Source organism: Erpetoichthys calabaricus, chromosome 5 (genome assembly GCF_900747795.2).
Source record: "Erpetoichthys calabaricus chromosome 5, fErpCal1.3, whole genome shotgun sequence".
Taxonomy (NCBI): Eukaryota; Metazoa; Chordata; class Cladistia; order Polypteriformes; family Polypteridae; genus Erpetoichthys; species Erpetoichthys calabaricus.
Genome location: NC_041398.2, coordinates 192083351 through 192106389, shown reverse-complemented (window position 1 = coordinate 192106389; position 23039 = coordinate 192083351). Strand labels below are relative to the sequence as shown.

General features: G+C 35.5%; 1 protein-coding gene and 1 long non-coding RNA gene across 3 annotated transcripts in view; one reads left to right on the top strand and one right to left on the bottom strand.

The window, feature by feature from the left end:
* Positions 1-19623, bottom strand: part of LOC127527730 (uncharacterized) — a 121058-nt gene extending 101435 nt beyond the window's left edge. The window contains exon 1 of the long non-coding RNA XR_007934886.1: positions 19517-19623. This is a non-coding gene — a long non-coding RNA (uncharacterized LOC127527730). The remainder of the gene's footprint in view (positions 1-19516) is intronic.
* The window catches only part of trpm3 (transient receptor potential cation channel, subfamily M, member 3), a 971875-nt gene that overhangs the window by 219431 nt on the left and 729405 nt on the right, over positions 1-23039 (top strand). The gene's annotated exons all lie outside the window — the stretch shown is intronic.

Here is a 23039-nt window from a genome sequence, read left to right as displayed (position 1 = left end):
TGAGACTCCTTCAGCTGGGATACCTAAATTCAGCTCATTTTCTAGATAAAAAAAAAAAACATTACTATTTGTCTCTGGGATTTTGTTTACTTTTGTTAAAGTGCTTTCTGTTATTTCACTCGCACCTTTTTATAGACTTCTTTTTGCTACTATTTGCCGATGAATGTTGAATTGTAATTTTAGGATGTTGCTGTTCCCATTAGGATGTGGTAGGCAATTATCAGTTGAAGGAACCTTGACAAAGAATTTCTAAGTTGCATCAACTTGAGTGAAAAGTTCCATACGTTGGTATGGAACATTTCCTTTTCTCTTTTTGGGATACCCGTGACAGAGACAGTAAGGCCCTGCTGTTTTATTTAGCTTATGCCTATAAATGTAAAACATGGCTTGTAGTAGACCAGGGTTTGCCAGAAGCTCAATTGTTGTGAACCACAGAACTTTTATGCATGCCAGGGCTATTTCTCATAACATCAGGAATTGTTCTTAAATATCTATATACAAGTAACTGAGATAAGAATATAAATACTTGAACAAAAGAAATATTATTTTTGTTATTATTGTTTTGTTTGACAAGACAACTTTATCCTAAGTGACTTGCAAATTCAAATCATAAAACACTTTGAGAGATGAAAAAGTGCAACATTAACAAGAAATAAAGCACAAAGATTCAAAGCTGTGTAGAACCAGTGTAATACTATAAACAGATTTAAGTCTAGAGGAAAAACACCAGCTCAAACAATATTAAAATTGATTTACAGTTAATTTTGTCAGTACAGTGTAAGTAAAGACAATGATATAAATAGTGGGAGGACCACAGGGTGAACCCATTTAATGGCAAGATATGTGTCATGAAAAAAATGCAAAAATCAAAAGATGATGAAGTGGAAATAGAAAATGACAGAGGGATAGTTGAAGGTAACCAGGAACTGCAGAGCTCACTTGCTTCTTCTGCAATTCTCTCCTGTGATTCTGTTTTCTAGGGGTCATCTGGTTCATGTGAAAAAATCCTGATTGACAGCTTGTTTCCCTGAATTGTTCTATCACACTGTCTCGCTCCACATACTCTATTCATCTTTTCTTCCACATCTGTGTTTGTTAGACCTTAGGCAATGCAGAGGCACAAAAGACTCTTCTAGGCACAAAAAGAGTAAAGGTACCAGCAGGGTTTTCAAAAGCTGAATCCAGAGGCTTGGATTCTATCAAATTGGGTAAAGACAGAGATGTGGACAGAGCAAGTCAGAGTTAATAGGTGAGCAAGGGAAAACTAAAGTGAAAACAAACAGGCAATACTAGAGTCAAGTAAATACCATGCAAGAGGAGACATGGCCAACAAGCTGCAAACAGATGTGCCATAGAAACAGCTGTACATAACCCAATTAGGGACTTAAACTAACTAAATATAAACAGAAGTTTTGTTGGTAAAGGGAGAATCTAGCCAAAAGCAAGTAAGGGCAAATAGGGATAGCTAAACAATAGTAGTTATATCAGTATGAAATTAATATGTATCATGTGCAAATGATTTTCATAAGTAACACCTTAAAAGAGTCACTCAGGAACACTGACATAGGTCCAGTTACACTCCTTTACTCAATTTTGGCAGAACAGGAAAATCAAAACCAAAAGGCAACAAGTTTGTTGGTAATTTATTTAAAGAGCTAGAGATATGGGGAAAATGTCTTACCTGTATATTCAAGTGTTTGATCGTAGTCCTGATCTTTTTGAATTTGATTGGGTGTAAGTAAGTCATAACTTTAGCCTTTCCATTTCTATTTCCCTGAAGAGCTATTTGCCCGCTTAAATACAAACTTTCTGTGAAATGTTTACTGCACACAACACCAAGGTACTCCCACATCTGCAAGCTCTCGTACAGACAAAACTCTGGGTGTCCATGGCCTGGAAAGCGATATGGTTTCTGTACATACACTTTTATGTACATTCCCAGCAGCATTCATTATTGCATGTACCTACACAGGGATCAGGATAGAGCAATAACAAACAAAAGTCTATGGGTATCTTTAGCACTTAAGCACTTCATTATAATGTGTGCACACTTATGCTAGATATGTTGGTTCATGTGGCACTTAAACAATGTCTTTGATTATTATTATTATTACTGTCATTTATTATCAAAGTACTTTACTTCAGAATCACATCAATTCAAGAATTCTTTTAAAATTACTACTAACTGGCAGTCCTGTTACTACATCAGAAAACACTGACAATTCAAATTGTTTCATAGATTAAACATAATTTTTAATGCATGTAAGTGTATGAGGATACTTTCCAAAAGGGTACAAAGCTACCAGGGGCCTATCTAGTGTCTTTGTGCTCCCCTATCTATCTATCTATCTATCTATCTATCTATCTATCTATCTATCTATCTATCTATCTATCTATCTATCTATCTATCTATCTATCTATCTATCTATCTACAGTACTCGGTATATACAGTAAATGTAGTTGTGTGAGAGTTTGTGTGTATGAACTGGGCCATTGCACAATCATGTAACAGACATCAAGCATGTGATTGAGAGCAAGATTGTAGCTTAATTACTCATCTTGTTCTATCCTTGTTCCCATAGTGTCCTCAAAGTTATGCTTTCAACATATGGTGATTTAAGCATTAGTGCCTGAGATGTGGGAATTTTTATGATATTAAATGGAAACATGTGTACCTAGAAGTATACAATAATGCAGGAATGGTCAAACAAAATGGTGATAGGGCTGGTGAGATATTAACACATTAGTGGTGCATATGTCATATCTTTCCTACCATGATGATAACATAGGCAGTTATCATTTCCATCTTAATTAGCAATTGTTGCATTTTGCCCAACATGTCTGCTGTGACTGCCCATCAGCAGTGGACCTTTAAGTGTTTACCCTTATCATTTGAGCTCCCTGTTTGTTATCAGCAAAATATTAGTAAGACGAACAGAGAAACAAGCAGAGGCGATATTTTGAATTCTTGATACGCTGTACATCTGTAGCCCGCTCTCTCTCTGTCTAATTTTACTGAATGCTTTTAAATACATCTGTTTGAAATGTTTAATTTCACACTATGTGGCTAAAAAACTACTGCCTGAAGTGTTGATACTGCCAGCTCAGACAAGTCTATATTCTGCCAGGAAAAGCAGATTAAATTAGACAAGTGTGTTAGTTGCTCACTACCAAGAGCACTTACAGTAAGAGGAATCTATATATATATATATTTATATATATATATATATAAAGTATCAGTCTAGTTGATTTAAGGATTGTGTTGACTATCAAGTGTTTTTGCTTAGGCAAATACATGTAATTAAAATAATCACACATTAAAATATGCAAATTGGTATTTATGGAGCTGTGATTGAAGTCTTGATGAAGCATGATGTACATAAACCCAAACATAGAGAAAATCACAAAACACCTTATTTTAGATTCCAGTAAAATAAATATAGTTGTAAATATGCAAAGATTGAAGGGTAATGTTCAGAATAAAATACAATACTCTACAAGTCATTTGATTCCAAGACAGTCTAAAGTCCAAACAAAGAATAATGATTTCACAAAGGATCCCTAAAGCATGTGCAGATGCACACAAGCTGCTTGCCATCAACAAATATTTCACATCACTTAGAACGATAATCTTTAAACCAGCTTAGATTTATGCCTAGGAGGGAGAGGGTGTGCAGCTTGATGCAGCTCTAAACCCAAATCAATGTCAAATACTGTTAATGCTTCCTTCCGGTGAGATAATATTGGCATCTTTGATCTTTATTCAGATTAAGATCACTCATGCCAAGAATTTATTTTCTTTAGTTCTTAATGAAAACTCATAACAAACATCTGACTATAGACCACAGCTACGGAAACACAGACTGTTGCACTTACAGAATATACTGTGTTATTTCTTTTATAAAGTGTTTTAGAGCCCTTTATTTATCCAATAATCATTCATGGGTAGCCTATCCCAGTTATCCAGCTCAGAATAGCTTGCATGTTCTCCCAGTGATAACACTGAGTTTTCAAACTAATGCCCCAGTTTAATTTGTCATACCATGTTAGGTCTATTGATGATAATACAGTGGTCCTGTATGAGCAAGAATGGGTTCTGCATGTAAGTGACCACCATTTAAATAAGCAGAAGGATGGCTGGATATATAGATACGTTTTGGTATATCTCGATGTATATAATTCAATTAAATTGTATTGTTCTTCATGGCCACATTGGATGTTTGAATTCTGTGATAAATAAGTGGCACCACCAATCTCCAAAATCTGGACACAACCAACACATACATTTATGGGTTCACATATAATGATTTATTCTTTCTAGTGTCTTACAGGAATCCTTCTGGAATCCTCTGTATAACGCAGCACACAATAAAGATATACGTCCTTCTCTGTCCTACTCCTTTTCCTCCAAACAAGTGTTGTCCAATGCACTACGATGAGGTTGAGCATTTTATTTTATTTGTGACACAAGAGCACTTCCTGTGCTAGGATGTAGCCTTCTGGAAATACTTCTGGTTCAAATGGATGTCCCTGAAAATAGTATTGACTAATCCCAGCAACATCCCCTGGCAGCAACCTCAGGGCCCAGCATCAGTGTCCGTGTGAGAATCCTAACTGATGGATGCTGCCATCTAGCGTATCAGGGGATTAAGGATTGAAACCTTTTTGTCTCCCCCGGTCTTTCCATTCTATTGGCCTCACGGTTGGGTAACTGTTCCTGTTTCCTCTTGGCAGGAAAGCCTGTCTGTCCATTTTCCATTATTATGGTGTCCCAGCCAGGAAAGGAATTATCCTCCGTCCCCTTTGGAGCGTATGTCTATCCATCATGGTACTCACAATATATAGTCAGCTTTCAAGTTGATATTTTTAGGAAAAATACAATTAGGCAAACTCATTGGATGTACTAATTACGTTTTCTCTCAGCTATTAAAAAGTAGTAAAGAATAAAAAGAAAAATGCAACTTGGATGAAAGAAGGTCTTTCTTGATTTAAAAATGATTTCAAACAATTTTAATATTATGTATATCAGTTCAAGAAGTCATAGGTTGCCTGTCTTGTAATGATTTGCAAGTTGTACCAGAACCACCTTGGAATCGAGATGGCCTAAAATCAGATGATGACCATTACTGTGTCATGTGGAACTGTATGAAGAAGTGCGGGAAGTAGGCCAGCTGTCCCCAGAAGCTAGTAAAGGGTCAGCGTTCTTTGGACCCTTCTTTGTTTCATAATTTGTTGTTTTCCCTTAAATGTTCACACTTCCCTTTTACATTTTGTAAATTAAAGAACTTACTTGGTATATTTATTTGTGCTCTAACACATTTATTTGTGGGTAAGATGGTGAATAAATAAAAAAAAAAAAAAATAGAGAAAGAATTACATGTTACTTGTCAGCCGTTTCTCATTTTCTAAAATTATTTTAAAACAACTCTACTTTTCATCTACTCTATTCAATAACACTTGCCTTGAAGTTGAAATAAATGATGGTCCCTTTATCATTTTGTTGTCTAATTTCTAAAGTCTTCTTTGTAGATCTTACACCGAATATGATATTATTGCAAATTTAAATAACGCATATATCCTTATTATTATTATTATTTTCAGACATCAGTTGTAATAGATTTATAAGAGATGAAGCTAAGAGTAGGAGATGAACAGTTTCAGACATGAAATCAATTAGCCAGCAGAAATACCAGAAAAGGAACAAAGAACAACTGGCAAAACCAATAACATTAAACCAAGATTGCAGTTGAAGCATACATAGTAAAAAAGTCCTTGTACTGACTTTTTGTACTTGCCTCTAACAATCACTAAGATTGATTTTAAGATTTGAGATTCAAAGCTCACATGTCAGTATCTCTGTGCCACCATCTCATATAGGCACAGCATGATGTCATAATGTTACATGTGACTGGCACAGTCATGGCAATTGTAAACAGTATGACGTCAGCCATGCAAGGATCAATACAAAATTATGACAACTATATCAAACAAAAACAAAATGGCTTTACTTTATAACATAAAAAATATTAATACAAAAATTTGAACAAGACAGGTAAACAGAGAGGAAAATTAATTCCTGAGAGTCCATAACCCACCTTTAAGATAACAGACTTACTGCAAACAAAAAATGTCCTAGCAGATATGAGCAAAGGTGGGATGCTTTTCCCTGAAAGGGACATTCTCAGGTTCTGTCTACATATTCATGACAGTTTCTCCTGCCACTCTGGTAGTCCTCCAACCTTTCCAAACATTTCTGTGTTATATTGATTGCTGATTGTAAATTAGCTAAATTAGTGTGAATGCATTTGAGCTGGCCCTGCTGCAATGGCTTGTTGTGAGCTTGTTATTTATTTCCTTCTGCCCAATTTGTATTGTACTGATTCAGAAAGCGACAGATTTTTTTCAGTTAAAAGGATGAGGAGATTAGATGTAACTGAAAACTCAAGTCGAGTTCTGATCTGTTGTCAAGTTCAAAACATTAATCAAAAATGAAACACCTTAATAACAAATACAAGTTTGTTAACTAGGAAAACTATTTTCTTTGCAAGAATCACACACCCACACTTTTTATATTATAACCTTAGATACCATGGAAATGTACACAGCACTTTTTATACTGTCGCTCTTGTTATGTCACATGTTATACATTCCCAAGGCATTCTGGGAAGGTTGTCATTGCAACCAGTACATCTTGACATATCGGCATCTGTAACTAAATGGCAACGTGGCATAATAGTAAATGAATTCAACCTTTTCAAAAGCCCTTTTAGATGAAAACAAAGGCCAGAATCGAGTACTTCAGGTAAAAAAACTCCACAAGAGAAGCATACTTTGTTCAAAACACTTCTGGAAATTAAAAAAAATATATGAAAAACTCCAAGCATAACAAGTATAATTGGATCCTGCCTTGGATAAACATGCTTAATTGCATAAATTCATCTCCTTAGAATTGTGAGAGGTCCTGAAACTGCCCAAGAAACATAGGGAGAATATGCAAACTCTGGACTGGATACAACCAGAGCCCCAGCATTGCTGGACATCATCACTACTAGCTGTTCCACATTACTGTGCCGTTTTGTTTGTTGTTGCATTTCAGTGTACAATACATTGATACCCTTATGCAGTAAATGGAATGTGCGTGTCTTTTTCAACAATGCCTTACTAACCATAATGACTGAACCATGTAGCATTTAACAATAGGGTATTCGCATGTTAAGAGAATGTGAGGAAGAACTCACACTAAAATGTGGACTAAATAGAAGATAACCTGAGCACAAATGTTAATGATGATTACACTAATAATTTAACCTTCCATTTATAATAGTCTTCAAAAGCATGGTCCACAGAGGTTTCTGCAGGAACACTCTGGGAAACTCTAAAGGCCTTCTTAAGAGGACAGATTATTTCATATCTTTCCCACAGAAATAAATTAGAAACCAAGAAAGTGTCAGAGGTAAGAAATGAAATTACTAGAATAGATGAAGAACAAGCCAGGCGTCCAAATGAAGTTCTCCACAGGAAAAGGCAGGCCCTACATACAGAACTTAACATCTTAACAACTAAAGAAACTGAACAACTTATTTATAAGTCTAGACAGCATTACTATGAACACGGAGAAAAAGCTAATAAGCTTTTAGCTCAACAAATTCATAAACAAGAAGTTCACAATGCAATACCAGTAATCACCAACAAGAATGGAGAAGAAATCATCGACCATAATAAAATAATGCACACATTTAGAGATTACTATAAGTCTTTATATTCCACTGAGCCCAAAGAAGACAACACACAATCTAATGCATTTCTGGATAATTCACAAATACCACAAATAGATGCTTTAAGTGCTGAGGAACTGGATAAACCTCTAACGCTAACAGAATTACTAGACGCTATAAAGTCACTACAAAGCGGGAAATCATCAGGCCCTGATGGTTACCCCGTACAGTTTTATAAGAAATTCTCCACTCAGCTAGCTCCACTCTTATTGGCAACATTTACAGAAGCTAGAGACAACCAAATACTACCTCAAACATTTCGACAAGCATTAATCACCGTCTTTCCTAAACAAAATAAGGACTTGTTACAATGTGCATCATATAGACCAATTTCACTCCTGAATAATGATGTTAAGATACTCTCAAAAATCCTAGCTAGAAGGATGGAGAAAGTGCTGCCCTCGGTAATATCACAAGATCAAACTGGATTTATTAAAGGCCGACACCTATCTTCAAATCTCCGACGCTTGTTTAATGTTATATATTCACCAGCAAAATCAAACACCCCAGAGATATTACTATCATTAGACGCAGAAAAGGCATTTAACATGATCGAATCGAATTACCTTTTCACTGCATTGGAGAAATTTGGGTTTGGCCCGAATATTTGTGCTTGGATCAAACTACTGTATACCAATCCAGAAGCTTCAGTTTGTATTAATAACATTTGCTCAGACTACTTTAAACTAGAACGTGGTACCAGACAAGGATGTCCCTTGTCACCACTGTTGTTTGCAATCGCTATTGAACCACTGGCGGTTCACTGCCGAAATTCTTATCAGATAAAGGGGATTGTCAGAGAAGGACTGGAACAAAAAATTTCTCTATATGCAGATGATATGGTCTTATATATATCGGACCCAGAAAACACTGTCCCCGCTGTTTTAACAGCACTAACAGAATTTCAAAAGATATCTGGTCTTAGAATTAATCTGAATAAAAGTATACTCTTTCCAGTGAATTCACAAGCATATAATATTAGATTAGACACCCTACCTTTTACCATAGCAGATCAGTTTAAATACCTAGGGGTAAATATCACAAGTAAACATAAAGCTCTTTATCAACAAAATTTTGGCGTCTGTATGGAAAAAATTAAGCAAGACTTGCATAGATGGTCAACCCTTCATCTCACTCTAGCCGGAAGAATTAACATTGTTAAGATGAATATCCTTCCTAAACTTCTCTTTTTATTTCAAAACATTCCAATATATATCAATAAATCGTTTTTTAAACAGTTAGATTCAATAATAACCTAATTCATTTGGAACTCAAAACACCCACGTATCTGAAGAGCGACCCTACGAAGACCTCAGGCAGAAGGTGGCATGGCTTTACCTAATTTTCAGTTTTATTACTGGGCAGCAAACATACAAGCCATAAAAACCTGGACACAAATAAATGAACATACACAGGCTTGGTCCGAAATAGAAGTAAAATCCTGTAGTACTTCTTTATATTCCCTGCTCTGCTCTCCAATAAATGAAAGTTATCGCAAATATACTAATAACCCAATTGTGCTTTACTCACTCAGAATATGGAACCAAATTAGGAAGCATTTTAAGATGGAAAATCTTTTATCAGTGGCACCTCTGCAAGAGAACCACCTCTTTCAACCTTCGCAAGTATATCCAGTTTTTAATACCTGGAAAAGTTTTGGGATTAAAATGCTCAGAGATCTTTATATAGACAACATATTTACATCTTTTGAACAATTACGTTCAAAATTCAACCTCCCAGCTACACATTTCTTTTACTATCTTCAAATTAGAAATTTTGTTAAACAGAAATTGCCCGATTTCCCCCACCTTGCACCCTCCACAATGCTGGAAAAAATACTGCTCAATTTCGAGGAAACAAACACTATTTCCGCAATATATAAAATCTTATTAGAGTCCCTACCTTTCAAAGATCCAAGAGGACATTGGGAAGAAGATCTCTTAATCAATATATCAGAAAAGGAGTGGAAGGCAGCAAAGCAGAGAATTCACTCGAGTTCTATATGCGCAAAGCATAGAACTAAAAATTATATATCGAGCCCATCTGTCTCGCTTAAAACTGTCCAAAATGTTTCCAGGGCAGGATCCAACCTGCGAGTGCTGCAACCAAGCTCCTGCCTCACTGGGTCACATGTTTTGGGCCTGCACTAAACTAACATCATTTTGGACAAAAATTTTTAAGTGCCTAACCCATTAACAGCTGTGTTCGGTGTTCTTCCAGATGGACTTGAATTGGAGAAGGACAAGCAAACGGTGATTGCATTCACTACACTTTTGGCACGCAGACTTATTTTGTTAAATTGGAAGAATCCTAATTCTCCTCTTATAAGTCAGTGGGAAACCGATGTTTTATATTATTTGAAATTGGAAAAAATCAAATTTTCAGTTAGAGGATCTGTACAACATTTTTTCAAAACATGGCAGGATTTAATCAATATTATTTTAGAATAAGAGAAATAACTATTATTGCATTTAACTTCCTTTTCCATCTCTTATTTACATAGATATTTACTTCTCCCTTTCTTTTGTTTAATGTTGCCTTATTAAAAAGCCTAAAGCAATTTTCCTTTAGCTAAGCTCTCCTTCTCAGGGGTGGGGTTTGATTAGTCTTCAAATTTGTTAGGTTATAAATTGATCCGTTTGTATGGAATGATTACAATGAAAATTAATAAAATAAAAATATTAATAAAAGCATGGTATCTATTTCAATAGCGAGGTAGTTTGTAATGGATTACTTTAATATACAGTCTTGTTACTTGATAACATTTTTAGGTTTATATGTTAACATTTATTGATATTTTTGTGTGAGTTTTTTAACATATCCTTATCCACTTGCTGAGAACACCTACAGTATTGTCATTGGTTGTTGATACCTTCTCAATGAACCAAATTAAAGAAATTCTCCCATCAGCTACAAGGTTACCTTTCTTCTTGATTCTAATTGTCCTTTCGACTTATTTTCAATAATGTTGCCATTTTCACATTGATCATCATATTTGCTGCATAGTCCTTCCTCAGACTTCATCACTGTAAATCATTAGTCTGTAAACACTTCATTATTCAGTAAAACACCATCAATTCTTGCTTATTCCTATGACAAGTTTCTGATTCTCTTTCTCGTTTGTCAAATGCTACTGTTGCATGTATTACTTAAGAATATAATTTTGTTCTCAAGCCAGACACTAAAACTGGATTGAAAGCCAGCCCATGACAAGCCACTGTCACATCCAATTTGAACCTATATAGAGTGGACAGTTAATCACATCTGCATGTTTTTCGGATGTGGTAGGAACCCATAGTGCCTAGAAAAGTCACTTGGAGGGATCATGAAAAATGTATTCAGCAACTGTTCAGGTCAATAACTGAATCGAGGATCTGGAGCTGTGAGGCAGCAGAATGAATGGCCTGTGCCACCAGGCTGCCTGATTCAACTATTTATGAATCCAGACTGCTTATTACTGATGAAAATACAACCAGAAAAATAACAAATATAACACAATTCACTTATTGATCATAAAGGACTAAATGTGGCCGCAGTCAAACAGATAAAAACATACACAGTATTTGTACAAGGAGACCTCTAAAGGTTCCAAGACTTTGTCTATAATGGATGTTTCTTAGAAAAACACATTTTAGGTTACATGAAGAGATAAAAAAATGAATTATGAAACTCAGTCTCTACTATTTATAGCTGTCCATGAGCCTTCCTTTCATTTAGCCTTCATTTTCATTTAGAAATTCAGGCAGCATTTCCCCCAGGATGCATAGAACCAGTCTATTTAAATCCCATCAAAATTGCAGAAAAAAATATCTTGCTTCCCCATCTTGTTTTTGGATTTTTGTCTAATCTGTTGTTGCACCAGACTTAGCTTACTTTCATTATTCAATGTCATGGGTCCGATTTCAGTTTACAAAGCACTAGATTTTTGGCTTTATTTTGCTGTATACCTTTATTTTTAAGTGAGAGCGTTTTTTTTTTTAAATTATTTAAAAACTAGCTGTGCTATCTGTCTAAGATGGGTTGAAATCTAAGTAATCATCATAGAGCTCAGTGTTAACATTTGCAGTGCACCCTCTATTGGAATGTATTTTGTAATGCATGTAGTAGTAAATGCATAGCATTTGTCATTCCAACAGATGGTACATCACAAACATTTTAGTAATAAATGCATTACTACAAATGCTTGTGATGTGCTATCTGTTGAAATGACAAATGCAATGATTATGTCTCTGTTATATGCCATTTGATATGGGATTCTTAAAAGCAGCATTAATATTTGTGATGCGCCATCTATTGGAATGACAGAAACTTGGCCACTGGATGACAATGTTTATTTATATACACGGGGTAGCTCAAAGTGAATAAGTAACAACAAAGCAAGGCAAGGAGACACGTAGACCTGTATCCTTTTATTAAGGTGGATATTTATTAAATTTCTTTTGAAGTATATCTAGGATATACACGTCAAATATATTTCAACTAATATCTTAAAATTATTTCTGGGTGGTACCTCAGGGACGAGATGTTTTGCTTTTGCTTTCTAGCGCTGAAGAACTGAGTTCAGTTTCTGGCCAGGTCACTGTGTTATGTAACTTGCCTGTTCTTTTTGTGTTGACATGGCTGTTCTCAAACATTTATGGTGCCAGTGGCCATAAAAGTATTGCAAGTTGATTAACATATGCAAGTGAGAATTTTACTTGGCTCTGTAGATATGTTATTAATGACTGCTTAAACTAATAAACCTGCAACGGACTGGCCACATAGACCACTCTTGACCATGTAGTGCCATGAGAAGGTTCACAATAGCCTTTATTACAAATTAGGGATTCTTCATTTTGCCTGTCTTTAATGTTTCGAGATAATGTATTTTTATTTATGAATCATGGAGCTGGAGTGTGATGATGTGTTGTATGTTGATTAGTACAAGCAAGTAAGTTCGCTGTACTCTATAAACATGACAATAAATTACCGTTTAAGCCTATAATATAAGTTAATTGGAGTTTCAGAACTGGCTTTGGGTGAGAACATGTGGGAATGCCTAGTGAGAACCTGTTATGCCATGAATAACTGGGTGTTACTTTGTGCTTAGTGCTGTTGAAATAACCTCCAACTATGTAACGGATAAAGAGTGTTAAGGAAAATCAAAGAAGGAAATAGATTAAATGATACCTATGTTTATCTGTAACATTAATTCAAATCTAGAATAAACTAAACATAGAAAACATATTTAAGTTAAGCTATTTGACAGTTATAATGTGGAATATAATTAATTTATTGTGCTTATTTTGTTATTGCCATTCCCTGTTCTTTGCAAGAAGTGCCATATAATTGCTGATGTGGTGACCTCTAGTGGTGTAAATTACATAAATCACTATATTCTAATCTGGTGTAAAAACATTTAAATGCAGCACAGAGTCTATGCAATCTCCTGAGACAATTTGCATCTACTGTTATTTTTAATCTAGTAGATGGATTCATGTTTGTTCATTGTAAATCACTTCAAATAGTGTAGCACCCTAAAGAGTTGGATGTCATCTGCTGAAAAGGGTAAACCTGCTGCTTTTGTGAAAGGTAAGTGCCTACCTTCTATTAAACTCTTGTTGAATGTGCATCTCTTAAAAACAGCACATGACACCACATATCAGAGTCTCAGTTTGACAAATGCAAATGAATTTCCATTAAGACCTCCAGAGTGAATGCTAATTATTTAGAAGACCCATAGATCCACATTCAAAGTCAAAGATAAAGGATTATATATTACAGAATAAGATACTATATAGAGAGGAAACAAACATGCAGTACTGTATGTGTAGAAATTACTGCATCCTTGAAAAAATAAGCCTATTTTGCTATTCTATTCTGGTAGACCCTAAGAAAATGACTTTATTCTTCAAACGAGGAAAAGTTACTTATTGCACCTTTTTTGACATTTTGTTTTATTATTCATTTTATTTCAAGAAAGTAACATAGGATACAATCAAGCAGATACAATTTGCAGAACTTATACAGCAAATTACTTCAAAATCAATCTAGGAAGAACATCATAGAAATAAAAAAGCAAAGAATGTAAAAAATGAAGAATTTAACCCCCACAGCTTATAGTATCTTGCAATTAAATAACCTAATACATCTACAATAATGTATACATTACTGATCATATATTTAATATGATTTAGATGTGTATTGATGCTGAGAGTTTCAACAATACAGCATTAGAACCTTAGGACAATTTTGAGGAGAACAGGTCATTCAGCCCTAACAAACTCACCAATGCTATTCACATAATTTCTGAAAAATGTCAAAAGGTTGGGGTTTGACGATTCCTGAAGTCCCACTGTTAGCAACATTGCTAGACTTGGTTCTTTTCTTCCACATGTCTGTGGTTCTCTGTGTGAAGAAATACTTTATATTTAAGCAAAACCTACCCTTAACAAGTTTTCATTTGTTTCCACTTGTTTTTGTTCAAGAATCCTGTTTTGAAGATCCACCATACTCATTTCCTTAATAATTTCAAACATTTCAGTTATGATCATTTTAATAGATTAGATTAGATTAGATTAGATCAGATCCACTTTATTAATACCATGGGAAAATTCAGGAAATCATCACCATTAGCTTAAACTAAGAAAATTTAGACCCCACAATCTTTCCTTTCAGCTTATACTTTTTAGTCCTGGAATGAGTCTTATTGCTCAACTCTTTAGTTTTTCTGCTGCTCCTACATATTTTTGTAATATGTAGTCCAAAACTTTTCACAATATTCCAGATGAAGCTTCATTAGTGCATTATATAACTTATTATCATAACCTCCTTGACTTGTACTCCACTCATCGGGCCTTCACTTCTGTACACTGTCTAGACATAGACACTGCACTATAACTCCTAGGTCTTTCACATAATGTATACATTGAATTTTCAAATCTCCATTGCTCATTCAAATGTAATACTTCAGATTTACTTTACATTAAATTTTACCTGTCAGAACCTTATTTAGTATCACATGAAAACTTAATCAGCTTGTTATTTATATTCGTATCTAGATAATCTCATATGGATTAAAATCAGCAGTTGCCCCACCACTAATCCCTGATGAACACCACTTTTAACATCACTTAATTTTTAAAAAGTTCCTCTCACCGTGACCCTTTGTTTTCGGTATCGTTGTGGAGAAATGTTTCCTTGGCTCAGAGGATACACTAGTCAGAGAAGAGGTTTTTGAAATGGAGCTAACAACTAGTCTTTTCACCACCTTTCTCAGAACATATTCTGGTTAAGTACTGAAAATACCTCTAATATGATCTTGAATTTTTCTACATCTACAATTTCCTTATATAGGTCCATTACTGTATATTTTTAAAATGTCTAAAACCAATTATAAAACAGAAACTGAAAACCATAATTCCAAGTTTATTTTCAGTTTACCCTAATCAGATTCCCTTATTAAGAATGAGAACAGAGCTCAAGCCCAATTTTAGATTCATTAATACAATGTCCATACTCACTATTTTCATTCTGAAATTGTGCCACCTCAAAAAATGCTTTCCTTTCCTTTCTCATTTAGATTCAGGCTGGGTTTCCCCCAGGATACATAAAGCCTGTTTAAATCCCATCATAACTGCAGACAAAATGTATTACTTTCCAATCCTATTTTTACATTCTCGGTAAACACCCATTCACCAAGTAATTTTTAAAAATTTTTCTTCAGAGGCGGCATATAGAATTTAACAAAATTGTACTTCTCGTCATTAATCCTCATTCATTGATAATGCCATTTTTTCGATGACAATTTTAATGGGACTATACAACAGTTTTTCTTTATGGGGGCAGACATCTTTAACATTAACTTACCAAACTAAAAATATCTGTACCTGTTTTGCTAATCGTGCACCATTTACATCAGAAAAAATCCATCAGATGCTAGTGCCTGGTCTGTCTTGATTGGCATTATATCATCAGTTATCACTATCACCTTCTGCAAAATACAGAAAAACACAGTAGATTTAAACACTGACTAAAGTGAGTGTGTCACACCCACCCACTGCCCAGGAACTTAAATTAGCTATGAACTGGCCAAATTAAAGCAGCAACTCCTCAAGTTTAGAATCAGATGGATTAGACGTGAAAAAGGACAAGCCACGTTAACATGGAAAGAATGTGCAGACCACACACACTGGACAACTTAAACACAAGACTTTGGGTCGGTCTGACAGCAGTGCGGCCAGGTATTTGTTAAACAACATGAAGCTGGCAAAAAAAAAGGTTTTGTACAGGAAACCGGAGCATCCTACTGCTGGCTTCTCTTCAATGAAGTTGAAAGAGCACACATAAGACTTACTTGCTTTTTTTATTATGCTGGAGGTATTGATTCCACATTCATAAGGCTTAATTCTATCTGTCATAGTGCTGCTTAATTTCATTTTTGACCTTTAAGTACAGTAACTATCAAAGTCACAAATTTTTACGGTTGTCACTGTGGTTCATTGGGTAACACTACTACCACGTAGCTCTAGAGTCATGGGTTTCTGTGTGCAATTAGGATTTTTCCCATGTCCATGCAGGTTGCCTGCTGATACTCCTCTTTCCTTCCTCATCCCAAAAATGTCCAGATTGCATTGAATGGTGACTGTAATTTTGGCAAGTTTGAGTGCCATGGACTAGTAATCCATTCAGAACTAATTCCTGCCTTGTGTCTGATGTTGCAAGGTTAGGGTCTGCCTTCACACATCCCTTTATTTGAATAAACATATCTGGAAAACGAATGAATTATTGTTAGCATTTGCCAGTTTTTGATTGTTTCTAAATTGTGTACTTTTCCACATGTGTTTAGGATTTTTCCTTGTTTACCGCTTCATCTCTATAATTATCCAAAATGTTTTTCCACATTTCATGCACTTTTATTTCTATCTTTCTTTCTTTTTACTATACTCATTATGTACTCTGGCTTGCTAAGTGCATCAATTAGTCATTTACTGATACACAAGAAGATCTTAACAAATTATTTGGTTGATTAATAAGACTTAAAAAAGCACTGGTGAACTCTTTAGAAAAGGAGCTACATAGTGTGTATCTAGAAGTTTGTTACTGCTCAGTAGCAACTCCTTAACAAAGCGTTTGTTTGATCAAGACTTACAAAACACTATTAACTTTAGAATAGGAGTTACCTATAGTGTGTCAATAAGTCATTCATTTCTACAGAACAGAATCTATAGGCTAATGGATAGGCTCTTTCTACCCAAAACCCTGAATTCAATTCAAGAATAATTTTGGTGTTTTTCAAATCCAAGTCATTGGCATATATTAATTAACCATATACAATTGTGATCTGAAGTGAAGCATTTTTATAAATTGTAAGAAATGCCTAGTCTATTTTTGAATCTTAAATTGGAGCTGAAGGGACAGGAATATACACATGAAAAAAAGCCTTCAACCTTTCCAAAAATGTCCACTTTGAAGCAGCAAAGGGTTAATTTAACCAAAACATTCCTTAACCATTTCTGAGGCATGCTTGTAACAACAAATTTAAACTGTATGTAATACATTTTATCACAAGTTCATGGTACTATTTTTTTGAGTTAAGAATACATTTCACGTTCGCATGTCTGCTTAGAGCTTCCATTGTGGATTGAGTTTTGACATTTTCTAGAGGTGCATCCCAATTCAACAATTGTCTATTGTTTCACCAGTTCTGTTTCATCAATGGTTATGTCCTATCATGGCTTGTAACAAATAATACACTGTACAAAAGTGTGCAGTTTGTCTGAAACAGTGGCAGAGCTGTTGGTACTCCACAAAATCATCATATCTGCTGTCAACCCATTGTGCTGTGTGTTATTCAAAACATTTGAGAGTGCATGTATGCTCAGTTCATATTATTTCCTTATGCCATGTGTACTCAAATCATATTTTTTATATACAACGATGGGGCACATACTGCATCTCATACAGACACAGTGGTTTAATGACATATACTGTATGCACTCAGATTAAGAGGTTATTTTTTCCTACTTCACGTTGCACTGGTCATTTTGGCTACAGACTCTGTGCAATATTTATGTGAGAGACTATTGCTTTATTTGCCTTTCAGAAAACTCAGTTTTTTAGAAAAATATTCATCCATGGGGGAAAAGGAAAAAAAAAATCAGCCCTAAAAGAGTTAAAAGCAAAAAAGTGGCGTGTCATGATTGAAGGTGCTGGCTTCTTCTATTTTTTGAAGTTGTGCTGAAGGCTGTCCAAACTGTCTGTGCTGATGCTTTGAACTTTTTCTTCTATCAAAAAAATAAAAACATCTTGTAAATAATAATAAATATTTCATTATTATTATTATTTCGTAGAGTCTTCTGTTTTTGGGGGGTGGACTCAGCCTATTTCAAGGTTTGTTTTTATTCTCCATGTGGCTAATTACACAGGCATATGGCACGCACCTCCTTCTCTTATACTGACGTGGAACTCGAAGATCAACCTGCACATTTGGCAGCAAGCAGAGATAACTCGTTATTTATGCTGTATATGTTTCATAAAAATAACATTTGTGAACCTTCATTACTGCATTTACTTATCTGTTAAGCTCCTTAAATCGAATTCACCTACTATACAAAGTTTTAATGTGCATTTATGGCTTCACACTTTATAGCATTTGTTTTTAAATTAAAATGTGAGAAACTGGTATTAATACTGATGCTATAGTAGTTCACCAGCTGCCTTAGCATCATTGGTTTCCATGAAGTCTGTATGTTCTCTTAAATTCTGCATTAGTTTGCTCTGCTAACCCTGGGTATCTCCCAGTGTTCAAATCTGCAGTGTGTCAGCCAGTAGGCTAGCGATACTAACTGTGAGCCAGTTGTGTGACCGTACCTCCATGAGATCAAAGAAGAAAGAACATAGTGAGAGAAGCGCAAGCTTCGTAATCAGTCAGTAATGCAAGTTATCAGCATTATATATCTGGGGGGCGGTTCCAAATAATGTTGGCTGTTACATCTCTGAGGATGTCATGCTGGCCTCGTAAAGCTGTATGGGACACTGGAAAAAAAGTTTTCCTAAACTGGCTGAATTATCAGTAAATAATTCAATGAACAAGGCTGAACACGAATGCAGTAAATTCGCTGCAAATAACACTTTGGCAAATTTTGCTGATGAACACTAGTCAGCATCAAGCAAAGACAACTGACTATTTATTGTCTCATTTTCATATGTTAATTTGGCCTCCTGTGAGCATGCCACCTTGCAGAATTGAATAAATCATCCATGGCTTTCTCCTTCCACTTTGTACTATTTTCTATTTCTTCCAATTGGAAACTGGTGCAGGCTGTGTAATTAATTTTACCTAACTGAAATCATGAACAATGGAATGTGCAAGGTGGAGTGATTATGACAGTGCCTGCTTTTTGCCTATACAGTGGTACCTCGGTATACATCCTTAATCCGTTCCAGATCCTTTGACTTATACCAAACAAGACATATACCAAACAAATTTTTCCCATAAAAAATAAAGGGAAAATGATTAATCTGTTCCCATGAAAAAAAAAATCCTATTGTTATTGGCATATTATACATTGATGGGGTTGTATAAAATAATTTAAACACTGCTTAATACTAAAATACATAAATACAAAAGCAATTAGATGAAATAAATTAAAATTTAACCTCACTTTACTTTTTAATAGCATCTTTGTTTTTCACAATCGTAGATGCCATCGTTCTCAGCATATGGTATGCAGCAGCCATGTCCCGGATACGCATGCCACCTTCACACCTTTCAACAATCAATTCAAATTTACGCGAAAAAACACAAAATCACGTGAAAATTCACATAGAGTTATACCGCGGGTTGTTCACTGAATGCTAGCAACTGGCGTACTGACGCTCGTGGGCAGTGTAGGGTAGCGTGCGGTGTGACAATGCAGGTCCACTCCACGCTCCCATACGTCCTTGCGGGGAGTCCTGAACCCGACAGTGTCGGTAATGTCACCGAGATGAGCTGACAAATGAGGACAATTCTCAAATGAAGCCAGGGGATAGTGCAAGAATGCCAAGTGCTTTTATTTTAAACAAAAATCAGTGTCCAAACAAAAAGTGCAGTGCATCTGGTTTCAATAAATAATTATTTAATAAATATCCATAAAAAAAAGTGTTCTGTGGGGATAAAAACAACAATAAATAAATCCGATAAAATCCGAGGTTAAAAATGCAGTCTCACTCTTCCCGATCACAGCCCACCTGTGCAGGTGCGACTTGCTCCAACTACCTCATTAACTTCCCCGCGGTTGTGCAATCGCGCCCACGGAGAACGACACGGCTATACGGGTTAAAACCTGGCCCTTTTTTTGAAGCCGTGGACTCGCTATACCACACTCCGTGTTCTAGCACGCATATTCCAAACAAAGGTCGTATACCAAGCAAAATTTTTTGCATCCAAACAGGATGTATACCAAGTTGGACTTATTCCGAAGCAGACGTATACTGAGGTACCACTGTATATATTTTACACAGCATGAAGAGAATGACTCAGGCCAAGTGCCAGTGAGGTGCATGTTGATCAAGCATGCTATGAGTAGATATAACAAGCTAATTACACTAAATTTAATTTTTTATCAAAGCTTTAGATTTTTGGAAAATACTAAGTCGATACTAATTTCTCAGTGCCAATTAATACACAGTACTATGGACTTTCTGTGACGTGTGTAAACGCCAAAAAAAATATAACTGGAGACATGAAAATGGCAGATTATGCAATAGTGATAAACCACAGTGAAACAGATTGAAGTGACACAAACCAATTATCAAATGTTATAGCACAAGCTGAGTCACTGTTGCTGAGGATTTTCACTGTTTCTTTTTGGTAAATATTTACTCAAGGCCATTAAATGAAGAGGTAGGTCTGAATTGTGATTTCTAGCGTTTGATAAGGTTCCAAATGAGAAGTTGGGCATCAAACTAAAAGAAGTGGGAGTTCAGGGTGATGTTTTTATATGGGTGCAGAATTGGCTCAGACACAGGAAGCAGAAGGTGATGGTGCGAGGAACCTTATCAGAATTGGCCGATGTTAAGAGTGGTGTTCCACAGAGGTCAGTGCTAGGGTCGCTGCTATTTTTAATATATATAAATGATTTAGATAGGAATATAAGTAGCAAGCTGATTAAGTTTGGAGATGATACCAAGGTAGGTGGATTGGAAGATAATTTGGAATTCATTAAATCATTACAGAAGGACTTGGACAGCATACAGGCTTAGGCAGATTTGTGGCAGTTTAAAGTTAATGTCAGTAAATGTAAAGTATTACACATAGGAAGTAAAAATGTTAGGTTTGAATACACAATGGGAGGTCTGAAAATCAAGAGTACACCTTATGAGAAGGATGTGAGAGTTGTAGTGGACTCTACGCTATTAACTTCCCGACAGTGTTCAGAAGCAATTAAGAAGGCAAACAGAATGTTAGGTTATATAGTACGATGTGTGGAGTACAAGTCTAAGGATGTTATGCTCAAGATTTATAATGCACTGGTGAGGCCTCATCTGGAGTACTGTATGCAGTTTTGGTCTCCAGGCTACAAAAAGGATATAGCAGCACTAGAAAAGGTACAGAGAAAAGCGACTAGGCTGAATCCAGGGCTAAAGAGGATGAATTATGAAGGAAGATTAACAGAGCTGAGCCTTTTCAGTTTAAGCAAAAGATTAAGATGTGACATGAATGAAGTATTTTAAATTATGAAGGGAATTAGTACAGAGGATCAAGACTGTTACTTTAAAATGAGTTCATCAAGAACATGGGGATATACTTGGAAACTTGTTAAGGGTAAATTTCGCATAAACATTAGGTAGCTTTTCTTTACACAGATAACCATAGACACTTGGAATAAGCTACTAATTAGCATGGTAGACAGTAGGCCTTTAGGGACTTTCAAAAGTCAACTTGATATTTGTTTAGAAGAATTAAGTGTACAGGACTGGCGAGCTTTGTTGAGCTGAATGGCCTAATCTTGTCTAGATTGTTCTAATGTTCTAATGAAAGGCTGCCACAAAGGAAGACAAGAAATGAAAGAAGCGCACACTTGGTCTCCTTTTAAAATAGTTTAATCTCTAAAAAAAAATTTTTTTGTTGTTGTTTTATTATTATGTTTATTTTTTTTTTAACAGTATTTAATTTTTTTTTTAACATTACATTCTGTGTATATCTGGATTTCAAAATAGGTTTATTCTGTAAGTGTTAAGTCTTTTCCATTTAATGTTTGGATTTATGTCCATTTTTTTTTAAACAGGAATAAGTATGATTTTTACACTTATACAATTGCTCCACTTTACAACTCACTCTTATGTGGCAAATAAATATATGCCATGCAGCTGAATTAGAAAAATACCAAACTTATTCTTGAATCTAATTCAGGGTTTTAGGTAAAAAGAGCCTATCCAGCAAGCTATACACTTTGTTATTTAGCAGTAAATGACTTATTGACACACTATACGTAAGTTGTCAGTAGTGTCTTGTAAGTCATGACTTCTATTTTGTTGTTCCTTCTTCTTTGCTTTCAGTTTTATCCACTTTTTATTTTACCTCTGTTGGATTTGCTACTATTTTGTTTTATTGCCAAGAACTGTAATCCACTTCTCATACATTGCTACATTCCTGCAAACTCTTCTACTTTTTATAGTGGTTTTAAAATTATTGCCATTTCTTAACCTCTCATTGGGTGCAGATGTATTAGGTTGTGAGCTCTCTTTTAATTTTTCTTTAACAAAAGAATCTTTGAGGTGTTTGTACAATACTTTCAATAATAGTGTGTAAATATACTGTAAACATAAAAATGCAACCCAAATTTTCCTGAATAACATACACGCAAACAAGCACACTCACACACACATATATATTATCATTATATGGGAGCACCCCAAGCTCCAGAAACAAGTGCAAAGACATAGTCGAGAGCTCCAGAGATATCCTTATGTTATACAGTAAAGTACTTAAGCATTTTGTTTCCTTCAACTAGTACAATGATAGTGTGCACAATACTCCTCTTCCTTCCTCTTTAATCCACTTATCTGAAGTGAACATTGTCCACCTCCTTCAAATTCCAACTCTTAGATTCAGGTGAGGTGGCCCCTCTTATGCTGGTCTGAGAAGTAGTTCTGGTGGCACAGCATAGCACCAGAGGAGCACTACTGGGTGACTACTGACTTGAGGACCTCTCCCAGCAACACTCTGTAGTGGCACCCAAGGACCCCAATAGGGCTGTCCTCCAGAACTCCAAATCCCATGCAACCCTGTGGGTGTCC